This window comes from Atractosteus spatula, chromosome 1 (assembly GCF_055471065.1).
Source record: "Atractosteus spatula isolate fAtrSpa1 chromosome 1, fAtrSpa1.hap1, whole genome shotgun sequence".
NCBI lineage: Eukaryota > Metazoa > Chordata > Actinopteri > Semionotiformes > Lepisosteidae > Atractosteus > Atractosteus spatula.
The window spans coordinates 5,760,337-5,772,668 of NC_142706.1; the positions used below are offsets into that span (position 1 = coordinate 5,760,337).

At 36.7% G+C, this 12,332-nt stretch overlaps 1 protein-coding gene across 7 annotated transcripts in view; it reads left to right on the forward strand.

The window, feature by feature from the left end:
* The window catches only part of LOC148840450 (scrapie-responsive protein 1-like), a 36,684-nt gene that overhangs the window by 9,463 nt on the left and 14,889 nt on the right, over positions 1-12,332 (forward strand). For 6 of the 7 annotated variants that reach the window (XM_088922545.1, XM_088922546.1, XM_088922519.1 and 3 more), the window contains exon 2: positions 2,797-2,917. The gene's annotated coding sequence lies outside the window, so the exon portion shown is untranslated. Of the gene's footprint in view, positions 1-2,796; positions 2,933-12,332 lie in introns of those variants that run through there. The other variant, XM_088922544.1, reaches the window with a different exon arrangement.

Here is a 12,332-nt window from a genome sequence, read left to right on the forward strand (position 1 = left end):
GCAAAAGGGGCAGTTTTGAACTGGTAGTCCCAAACATAGACTCCTACTAGAAGAGCTCGACTGAAAACAGTTTCAGAACACCCTGTCTTATTTATCTGAACTATGTTGAAATGCATTGCTTTTCATTTGTTCTATTGTATTATTTTACAGTGCTTTGCCGAAGTATTCATTCCCTTCTAATGATGTCCCATTTTGTAGAAATACAAATGATGTGTACACATTTTTAAAGTTAATATTTTTAATCAAAACTAGAATGCACTAAGACAAATGCCCACAAAAACTACAAAAAATTCTAAAACTAAAAAACTTTGATTTCTTAAGTATTTAGCCACATTTGTATTTAATGTATTTAGACAAACTACACTGCTTTTCAGACAATCCTGTCTGCAACTGAACAATTATATTTAAGAATAGAGTTCAAAAGCAGGGCACCTCAAAGTTTGTGAAACATGGTATAAGCATCAGTTGCCAAATTGTATTAGTGTTTCTTCTTTGCTTTTAAAACAAACTTCATCATATGCTGGTGGATAATTTTATTCCAAACGTTTCTAAATGCATGGAATGAAAAGAATTTGTATGATTTCACTTGAAATCTATTTAATATCTTTCTTACGACAAACGTTGCTTTGTGCTCTCACTGAACTTTTGTACTTTTCTAAATTAATAATTTATGATTTACAGCTTTATACGCAGCAGCAAATCCTTTAAAAGTCTTTTTAAAATGTGTTAGACATGTGTTATCCCAAACTAAAATGAAACTTTATGAGCGAAAGATTAACATTGTTCTTAATCAATGTCTTAAAAACCTGGTGCATGTTTTAATCTTTTATTCAATTTTTCTTCCTACCATTGAAAAAGAAAACTACAGATTGAACTGCAAGCAATAAACAAATAGAGCTAAATTAACACTCTGATAGAGGTGTCTATAAGATTCTGAAGTAGCCACTGATCGCAAAGCACGTGTCCTAAAAAAATAGTTTGAAAATTGAGACAATTTGAAGAGAAAAGGACCAGTTTAATATCTGTGTTTCTGCATGCACCAAGCAAAACTGAACAACTTAATGAAACACATGATGTTACTCATAGACTGGTAATAAAACTCTTCCAGCACTCACTGAAAGCAGGGTAATGCCAATTGACTGGAAGGTTTTATATATAGCACCTATTCACAAAAAGTGTGAAAAAGCAGACAGAAATATTTCAATTTCAGGTCTTTAAACAAGCATTGGTGTTTGCATACACAGAGCACAAGATACAGTATATTAAGAGCTTTAAGAGGCTTTTGATAAACTTCTTTAAAATATGGGTTTTAGGTACTGCATAAAACAAATCTTTCTTATTATAATAAGATGATAATGATTCATCTGTTATTGACCATGGGTGGCTATAGTTAAAGCTCTGCTAAAACCATTGCCATTGTTAAACACGAACAAGCAACTCACATGCTGTTCAGCTAGGAGCATCTACTGTATATGTTGATCAAGCCTTCTGAATCTGCTAATCACACCTGCAACTGGCTAACTTAACTCCGAAAAGTTTGTTTCATTATATTAGGCTAAACCAGCCTACTGCAATTAATCTTTAACTCAAATCTCAGGATGACTCCAATTGTTCCTCCTTATCAAGGAATTCATATTCCGTAATGTGAATCTGCTAGTACTAATAGGGTTGGTAACATTGCATCCAGAGACGCCTAAAATGCAGACAGAGAGAGCTACAGTACATGCAACAAGGCATTGACTGCACGCCAGCAGTACTCCAAGCAATCACTGCTCCCCCCACTGGCACCATGGATCCGAGCAGTAGAGAGCTCCAAATAATAATATCGAGACAGGCCAGGATCCAGCGTCGCCAGGAGAGGGAAGGCAGAGGCTTTCGACAGAATGCCAACATCTTCTAATTACCTAAACTTCTAACCAGAATGAAACGAGCCGACAAATATAAAGGGGTAGTTAAGCACAAACTCGCCTGACTGAGGAAATGGCAGCCCTGGCCATGAGGTAACCAAGGGGAGGCTGCTGCACAGGTGAAGATGGGGTGAAGGGAGGGGTGTTAGGAAAGATGGGCGTAGAGCTGTGGACAGCAGGCAAGTCTTTATACGCAAGAGAGCTGAAATGTGTAATTACAATCTGACCTCTTCCCGAACTTCTGCTTCACACCAATTAGTTGTAGTCTGACCAGACAACCAGATCTGTTTCTGCTGCAGTGAGAGAGAGACGGATGAGAGTTATTATCCAACAAGAGCACCAAGCTCCAAAAAGGGAACGCCTCGATTTTGAAAATTGAACAAGCAAGAAAAGACATGTTTCCAGGAGGTTTTCAAAAACCTCTGTCCACTCTCAAACATAAAGAGCATCACCCTCAGACATAGTGTACATAGAGTCTAGCCATTTCTATGTCATTAATATATTACTCAATGTAAATTGGCTAAATCAGTATTGCTTTAATACGAAATGAGCTATTGTGAATCATGTACAAAAGACACTAATGACACTAACAGATAACAAGATAATAGAGCATCAGTTATAAACTGGATTTCAAAATCGAATTGGAAACCATTGCAAATTTATAAAATAGAATTTGCTTTTAACATACTAGAAAAACAGAACACCAAAAACCCCAATTACTTGAACAGCATTGATATACTGAACCTCCTTTCTTATCACTCTGTATATAATCACATTATATTGTTACAGCTTTAGTAAAATGTTGTTCTTTGGAGCCAGGTCCTAAATATCTGGTGTCCAGATGCACTAACTTACAATAACTGTTTGTATTACCTGTACATTAAAACAGCACGTCACCTTGGCCAACTTCATTTCCATGAAGAGGACCTGTTGTCATGTAAGCAAGCACAGAGAGCAGGACAAGCCTCCATGTCATCTTGGACAGAGTCCACTGGTATCTAGGTGTCTAGGTAAGATTCTTCCAGGTAAGATTTCTATCCATCGGTGAAACTTTGCTATGATTCAGTGATACAAAACATCATTTTGTATCAGGTAAAGCAAAAGGATCTGACAGTGCTTGTTGTGTTGCATCATTTTCCAGGGGCTGAATTTAATTTGAAACAATTAGACAGTGAAAATTTGAATCCTTGTCAGGGTCACGATGACATAAAAACCCTGGTGCATCAGATCTTTGCTGGCAGAAACCTAGCCGACAGACCACCCACCTCTTCTCCTTTACCTGATTCACGTGTGATTAAAACCAATGTTGGTCACTTTCACCAAAGGGTTTCAGATTCGTGTAGCAGAGTGGCAGGACGGTTCAGGCTGCTGCCCTGCAGCTCTTGAGTCCTGTACTCAGTTCCTTCTTAAAGCTGGAGCCTTCAGTGTGAAGGTCGCTTGTTCTGAGAGTGTCCACATGGGTTTGCACTGGCTGCTCCAGTATCCTCCCACAGTCCATAGAACTGCTTTATTTTGGAACATATTGATTGGCGTGCGTTTTGCCCATTCCTCGTATGTGTGTGCAATGGCTCAGCAATGGGCTGGAGTCCTGTCCTGTTCGTCGGCCCCCTGTGTTCCCTGTGCCTGCTGGGTCAGGCTTTGGTCCACTGTGGACTCCCTAAGGAAGCAGTTTCCAAAGACGGACAGAATATCCAGTTTCGATCTGATGTGGCAGCACATTTGCATGGGGACCCAAAAAATTGCCAAGAAATGCGTGTTCATTCATATGCTTGTGAAAGATAACAGTGTAAAAAAAACTGCAGAGCAAAACAAATGCTACAATTCACTTACATTATACCATGACCACAGAGTAAAGCCATGCTAAAAAAAATAGTGTTGTTGTTCAGATGGAAATAAATATCTGGCTTTAGATAAAAGCACTGCAAGGGCCTCAATAAATGTCAGTTCGGAACAGAGCATGGAAATAAGGCATGTCTATTCAAATCCCGGTGGAGCTGAAAACAACTGTAAAGTGTCATGGGATTATCAGTTTAACAGATGCACAAGTGGCAGCACTAGAGAAAATGCCCTCTTAGGCAGCTGTGTCAGGTTTTAATAAAACTTAAACCAATGTTGCTGCTTGTGGACTGCCCAGCGGGAATGAGGTGGGGGGTAGCCCTGTGCATTTCAAAGACGTGGAAGTTATTTAAATGCATGATGCATTCTTTGTCAAACTTGTTACTAGTGATCAAATGCGTACACGATGTTCCTATAGTGTCAATATGTTTCCATGTACTTAGTGGTAAAGAGAAATGTTACTAGAAACACAGCTAAACGCACAGCATCAGTGCTGATGACCAACATTGTTTAAAATGTTAAAAAGTGAAAATGACAAAATAATACATGATATCCAGTGTAAAATATATTTTTAAATATTGTTATCCTCATTACTATCTGGAGTCAAAGGTAAGACGAAAATACTTTCGTTGTTTCAGGTGATTATTTATTTCATAGAGTTGAATGATAGCCACAGGTTAACAAAACACAAAAAATATTTGAATACTTTGTGTTTTATCTGTTCCATCTGAAATCACGATTTCTCAATATGTTCAACACATAGCTTCTACTCTGACACCAACACAGAAGAAAATAAAGTACTTTTTATTTCATTCCTCACATGTGTGCTCTTCTGAAATTCATGCTCTCGTTTTCAAGCGGCACGTTCTCATCACCAGCAGCACAGCTGGGGCTGTCAAAAGAATACTGATGCAGTTCTTGTTAACGACACTGCAGGTCCCCAAACGCCCAACAAACCACAGGGGCCACTGTTTTTGGAAAACCCCAAAAAACCTGGCAGGCTTGGACACTCCCGCCCCTGCAATACACAACAACAGTCATCTATAGATCCTCTGAATAGAGGTACTAATGGAGACAATCGCGATTCCCTTTATGGTCATATTTTAATAGTCAATGTGTTTATGTGCATAATAAAGGTAGTGTGGGCATGTTTTCATTTTCCAAAGTCTATAACTACCACGTATTTTTCTAGGCAGAGCACTAGCACTTCAAAATTGTTTCTCAAACCAGATTGAAAATACATTTGGCTTATGAACGGGTTCTCTTTCTGCTAAATCATACAACAAAGCTGGGCAGTTTGTCCTGGATACCCCAAACCCACTGTGGGAAAAAGTGCTTTCTGTTAGCAGATTTAACTTCACTTCCCATTAAGTATTGCTTTAATACATTAGGCATTCCCATTACACCTTCTCAGAGTTTTCAGTTATTAGCTCTGAGACAGAATTTTGCATCCGTTTCTGTCCTCTTCTGTTATAACACAAATAAAATCACTTAATTTTAGTTTCCCTTTCCATTTTCTTTTCTCTCTTCCAGTCTTATACTATGTGTTTGTATGCTTTTCCTTTAACTGTTTTCTTTTCTTTTTAATCATTTTCCAAAATGCTTTCTGTAATCTTGTTGGGTTTTTTTTTCATTTTATTAAAACATTTGGGGCCACTGATTTCTAGGTTTTCATTTACTTTTAGCATTACTTTGTCCTGTGAGTCACTTACAATATCTTTAAAAGTCTGGTAGCCCATTCTGTGTCTTCAGATCTCTCTAATTTCTTTGCCAGAATTGTAAGCCTTGGTTTGGACTCTACTTGTAGCATTTCAAAATATTCCTTGTAGCATACCATATTACAAGCCATATTCGCCATTCTGCTAAGCTCACACCTGTTTTTTTTCTTTATGAGAGCACAACACAGGAAAGGTTGGGGAATTACACAAATAAATGTAAGTAAATTACTCATTACTAATTACTAAAATACATGTAAGTTTTTCTTACTTTTATTTTGAAATACGGGGAGCATGCATTTCAAAAACGAGTGGCAAAAATTAGTGCAGTGAAATGGTTTTATAAATGTGGCCCTAGTATCCGACAAAACTATCAAAGTCTTAGAGCAACCATTCCAATATTGTCCCAAGGCAGTGTTAGTTTCCAAGCACTTATTGGCTATTTGTTCTGAAATACACAATCCCCTGTCCACTTAAACCTTGTGCCCCTCTTTTCCACCTCTGAACCCAAGTGCATCCTCTTTTACAGCGCCTAGGTACAGCTCCCCCATCTCCATTCATGTTAGACGTCAATGGACTGTATTAAGCAAAATTCATTTTGCTTGCAAAATCTCCTTATTTGACAGTGGTAGCTCTCATAGGTTTGTTGAACATTCATTCATCTTCACAAATGGAAGTGCCCCTCCAAAGAATTAACTCATTGAAGAGAGGGTGAACACAATTCCTTCAGTACAGTAGCAACGCTGCATGGAACTATGGTTTTGTTTATAACACCTGAGAAATTGACCTGACTGCTTCCATTGCTTTTCCCCTGTCATGCTTTCTTCAACAAATGCTATTCAGATATTGTTCTGTACTACAGAGGTTATGATGATATCTGATAGCGTCCTTTACGACCAAGAGGGACAATGATACACGTGATTTTTCTACAGTTAGGTGTTTACCTACTACCAGTGGTTGTATTGGTATTGGTTTATTTTAGAAAGTGTAACAGGGCTCAGTGGCAATATAGTCGTCACTGAAACTACCTTATATCAATTATAATGAAAATGTTTCTGTTTTTTTTTCCTCCTCAAGACGATTTTAGGAATTTGCGAGATTAGAATTGTGATGTGTCTATGTTGAAATGCGTTGGAATTTCACATGTAGGGAGCCGAACAAATCCAGTCATTTCATAAAGCTCAATGTAACAATCGCAGATTCCCATTTGTGCTATCTTGTTATTCCAGCAATAATACTTGCCTTTCATGTTTAAAATCACAAAACACACTAGTGTTGTGCAAGATATGCATTTCTCATACATGTTTTTTCCCCAAATACAAAACTGAAACGAGTAATTGTGTTTACACTTTTTTATTTGTGTTTGAGGTTTTACAGTATTTGACACGTAAGTCTTGCGATTAGAAAATGAACGGTTTGACTTTGACTTTAGAAAATTGTGACTACAGCGTTTGTCGTTTATACAAGAGATTAAAATTTAAAACCGTAAAAATTGGTTCGGTGCCCTGCAGATTAAGCAGGAATGTTTTGTAGAAAGGTTTCTTTCTGACTTTCCTACTAGCGTTTACGAAATAACAGAATTCCGCCGTCCTCCGGTTCGACTAAAAGACTACAAACAGATTTACATCATATGAAATACACGTTTGTCCAAGCTCTGTTAATAGGTTTTCTAACCGACCCATGGTTCTGGAATAATACATTCTGGTTAATTATTAATTTACTGGAAAAATCTTTAGAAATCACATTTCTAAACTGTTCAATAAGTAATTTCAAATGCAGGTAAAGGGACGCACATTAAAAACGGTTTTTGATTTGATTCCTCGGAATGTGATCTCCCAGGTCTTATTTTTTTACATGAATGCAGGCAATATAAAAATAATCATGGGTAAAACCGTCAAATGCATCATCTTCGCGAGGTTAAGATACATCTTTGTTTGAGCAGTGATTTTTTTCAATTGTATTTAAATATCAAATAAAATAAAAATCAAAAAGTATCAAAAGATGAAACTGTACTTTTAAACCGTATGATTTTACATTTCATTTTTCACCCTTCATCTACAATCTACTCGGTCAGTGGCATGATTTTGTATTGAAAATAAAATTCGGTCAATGTAAAGGCTCTGCTACTCACTAATTTAGGTAACGTCAAATGATTGCTCGATAACATCTTATAGTTAAAGATAGCTGTCTGCAGAAGGATAATTGACAGGTAAATTTCACAATTACTGCCCAGTAGTACCTGCAGGTTACTGTATAAAGTTTAATGTCCGCTAAAACGTTTGCGCATTTGTTTTATGTTGGTGGTATTTCATTTCGGAATGTCATTTAAACATGAGACATAGGGTATAATATCCTCTTGATTTTAAGAAGTCCTGATGAAATAAAGAAGCCAAATACGCCCGGTTCGGTTTGAATGTAAAAATCCGACCATTTTAGCAGATGAATAAAATTACGACATGCAGTGTTGCCCCCAGAAGGTGTACGTGATATTTCAGCTCACAGTTTTTGGGTTAAAAACGGTTCAAACCAAAAACTCCTTGGAGATTAAAAAATAATAGGCCTACGCCAAATTGCAGTAAAGGCACACATCAGTAAACAAATGAAGACATCAAAAGAATATACTGTTAAAAATGTGGTACACAGATGGTCTACAGATTGCTTACGTGTCAGGGTATTTAACCCCTGTGTTTTATTCTAAGACATGGACATTTTGAAAATATTGAGGTTCCAGTACTGATTTTCGGTAGAATTTGTCTTATATGCAGTTCGAGGTAGATCATTGGCTATTTACAGTTATTATCAATGTAGGCTAAACCAATGCAGATATGTCGCATTATAAAACTCGTAGAATTTCACAAATCCTCCAGAAAGCAAGATTCATTTTTTTGTTTTTATTAAGTGACTTGTAATTTGATATTAATTTTAATATGAAACAAGGGGAAACCATCAAATTATTTGTTAAAATTGTATTCGAAGAACATAAACACCTGAGATTTTGACGGAAAAAAGACAAACTTCCAAAATCGTTTTGTGATCCTTTACAAACAACATAGTAAAATGATTGAAAAACTTGTTATTATTAACACAACATATTTTAATAATTTGTCGCTTTCGCCAGTTTGATTCCTCCGAAAAATCTTTCAAAAATGAAACGGACTTTTCACGTCAATGTGATTCAATTAATGGATTTAAACAGAAAGTACATTTCTAGGTTAACTTTTATTAGCCTATGAAGGCTAAAATAATTCAAGCCTGAACTGAATTTATGTGTATGCTGTAAACAGAAATTTAATCCCAAAATTTGTTATTGACCTTTCACCCGACAAAAGCATGCAGAATAAAGCATATTTCCGCCAGTGAGCACTTTATTTTAAGAGTTCGGTGGGTTTGTTAATTAACCTAGTGCCTGCACAATCCTAAATTAATACCCATTTTTCCCTCTCAACAGTATTAACAACAATAAAACAGCCAATAGATATTTATCCAATAGAATTAGGTTATTTTAACATAACTATTATTATTATTATTATTATTATTATTATTATTATTATTATTATGAAAGAAGTAGAACCATTTTAACATGTAAAAGAAGGTATATTAACAGCCAAGGAGCAACCACGTGTCCTTACGAAATGTTTGGGTGGTAACAGATTTCTTACACATCAAATAAAGATCACATTATTTATGGAAATCACATCATTCTTTATAATCTTGTGTCAAACGAGGGTATTTAAATATTTTGGATGACTTGCGTAGCCTGTTTCCTTTTATTAGACCAGATCATCCTGTATTACCAAATTTTTAGATTCGTTTTAAACATTTCAATAAATTGCGCAACATATTCGTCAGTCTTCGTCAGTGTTTTTCAGTGAAGGTGTGATGTGATTCTTCCCATTGCTTCTAACGTTCACTGACAGACGTTACTTCTTTTGTCACACGGGACTACAATTTCTCAGAGGTTCAGACAGGATTTTAAAAAAATGCTTTATGATTTGAAATTGGAATTCTTTTCAGGTCGAAGTCTCCCTATACTCAAAATATAGGTTGCTTTAAATCAGCAAAAGTAGGCTACTGGAAAATGTAAAGTAAAAGTCTGAAATTGTACTCTTGTGATTGATTGATTGATAAGAATACCAAATACTTTGTATTCTTCACAAGGCTATTTATTAAGCACAAAGGCTATGACATTGACTTAATCTCTTGCAGGGTGGGCTCAATGCCAGGTACCCCAAAGTTCCAGCACGCAGCAACACACCCCACTGCTTTTAATTACTGAACAAAGAATGGTTTTGATCATGTTCACATACACGTTGCAATATAAACGCTGCCAGTGAGTCTTTGGACTTCACAATAAAACAATGCAGCAGGGTTTACTTTATCGGTACATGTAACACATTCTAAACATAATACATCTGATCTGTTTATCTACCACTGAATTACGGAAGCGTGTTAGAAAATAGTTTGAACATTAGGGTAGTGCATAAGACATTACAATTTAAACATTTTCCAACTAAGAACTTGTTACAAGCATAGGGCATGCAGTGTTTGCTGAAACTTGTTCCAACCCAATTTGTTGTAATAATGAATAAAAGTATCGACAAAGCTAAACAGTTGATGTGAAGCCGTTTCCTAATGACTTAACGAATGTTACCCATGTGAAAAGTATGGAAAGGATGGGGAAGTGGGGGTATGACAGCTCATTTAATCCATTCTGTGGACAAACATGTCCAACATTTTGGCTTTATTTGCTCATAATAAGTGTTACCTGCTACATTTGCATACTTTTTTAAACTAATAAACATTTTGTCCACTTTTACTCTCACTGTTGAGCCTCTTTCTTGTGACAGGAGTTGGAAATGATTTTGTGTTGCCCCAGGGTAGGGGGTTAAGGAGCTAAAAGAGTAAAATTAAAATGTCAGTCAAGGACCACCTGGCTGCAGACTGCATGAGCACAGTAGCAAACACTGAGCACTTGTGATGGCAGTATTGCCACCTTGGAGCCTGATCTCATTTAGAAATGAGTTTAGACATCAGAATCTAAGATCTCAGAAGCTAAGCAAGGCAGGATGAAGTCAGTACTGGGATGGGACACTTCCCAGGACAAAAACAGGTTGCCATTGTACAGTGGGTGGCACTATGCCCTCTGGCCCAGGATTTCCAAACCAATGTCCCTTTGACCAGGGGCCCTGGGTTGTAGGACATGCCAGTCTTAAAACTATTAAATTTTCCCTCAGAGTTATGAGATTGCAGATTGTAGCATGTCTTCACATTTCACTCAGTGTTATAGACAAGGCCCACAAGAGGTGTCACAAAACTTGATCTGCTGACAATAGAAACAGTTAAGGAAAACAAACTACCCACCAGTGATCTAAAGTTTTTCAGACTACATTCTGTTTGACAGGTGACAGTCTAATAAGAAAACATTGTTGCAAGTTCAGATGTTAAGGTAACATATAGAACGGTAAGATATCCGTTTGTCCAAAATGGTTTCAATAGGAGTGTAGGAGCTTTGAAATCTTTATTAATAAGAGGCATCACAAAAAAACAAAACTGATATGAATACAGAACTTAAACAAGTGGATGATCAAACCTTGAAAAAGTGCTATTTATGTATAGGTTTAAGCAGTTTGGCTTAACCACAGCTGTTATGTGAAAGTGGACAGAGGAGCAATTAGTGTACAACTGCCACAGTAATGTACGCGGGTCAATAAATACAAATAGGGGGCTGTATTTCAGCCAGTATTGTCAGGCAGTTGCCAGAAGATACAGGCAGATTCTGATCAAGTGTGCCTATTTCCTCAGGATCACATTTCATTGGGTAGGGATTCAACTTTCAACATAACAATGAGCTCAAGCACGCAGTGAATGCAGTGATAATGTATTTGGAACATGAAGAGGATGATGGAACATTTCACAAAAATGTTTGGCCTTCGTAAAGCCATGATATGGAAATTACCAAGTCCATACGGGGTTACACTGATACTGAAAAAGTATAATGCCAACCAGACAATAGAGTTCTTGGAACAACATTCCAGAGTTCTTCATTGATAAACTCTATGAGAGGATGAAAATAAGATCTTAGAGTGGAGAAAATTGTCTGCATGTGAGTTCTGTAGGAACAAGTAGAGATTAATTCCACAAAGTAAAAAGTTTTCAAATTCAAATTTAGTAACAAAACATCTAGAGCTGCACTTAATGTACTGTCTTTATTTGTACTATACTGGTAAGTCTTGCACATACAGTACAGTACCTGTACCTTCAGAGGACCGACAGAGCTGTTGACCAGAAGTGTACAAACAGCCCCTTGTAAAGTGTGCACTGGAGGACTGCAATGAGGACATTCTTGTGGTGATGTTGCAAGTGGTTCTTTTAGTCCTGCTCTTTCAGCATATTAATTGGACTATCGCTTGTGATGAAACTTCTGCTGACTGATGGAACTAATGGAACAGGTTTCTGGGTCTTTCCAAATAGGTTTGTGTATAGGTTTAACAATAGAGTTTGCAACTTTCCTGATATTAGAAGTACTGATGGTACGATTTTACCCTCTGTATTTTAATATTTGATATTCATATGATACACATTTTATTTCATGGTAGTTAGTTTATAGTTTACATTAGTGTGTCCTTACTTAGCTGTTAAACCTTCTGAGAGAGACAGCTAGAATTTCTTCTGAAACTAGTTGCTTAACAATGACTAAGCTATTTCTTAATATTTTAAGGTTTATAGCTGCTATTTAAAATAAAAAAAATGATTTTGAGATTGATTTTGTCCCAGTGGAAGGAGTTTATGCAGTATACTGTAATATTTTTGAAGAATGTGATTGTAACACTTATCAATATGAAGCTCTTGAGGTTGTGAACTAACCATTTCTAGG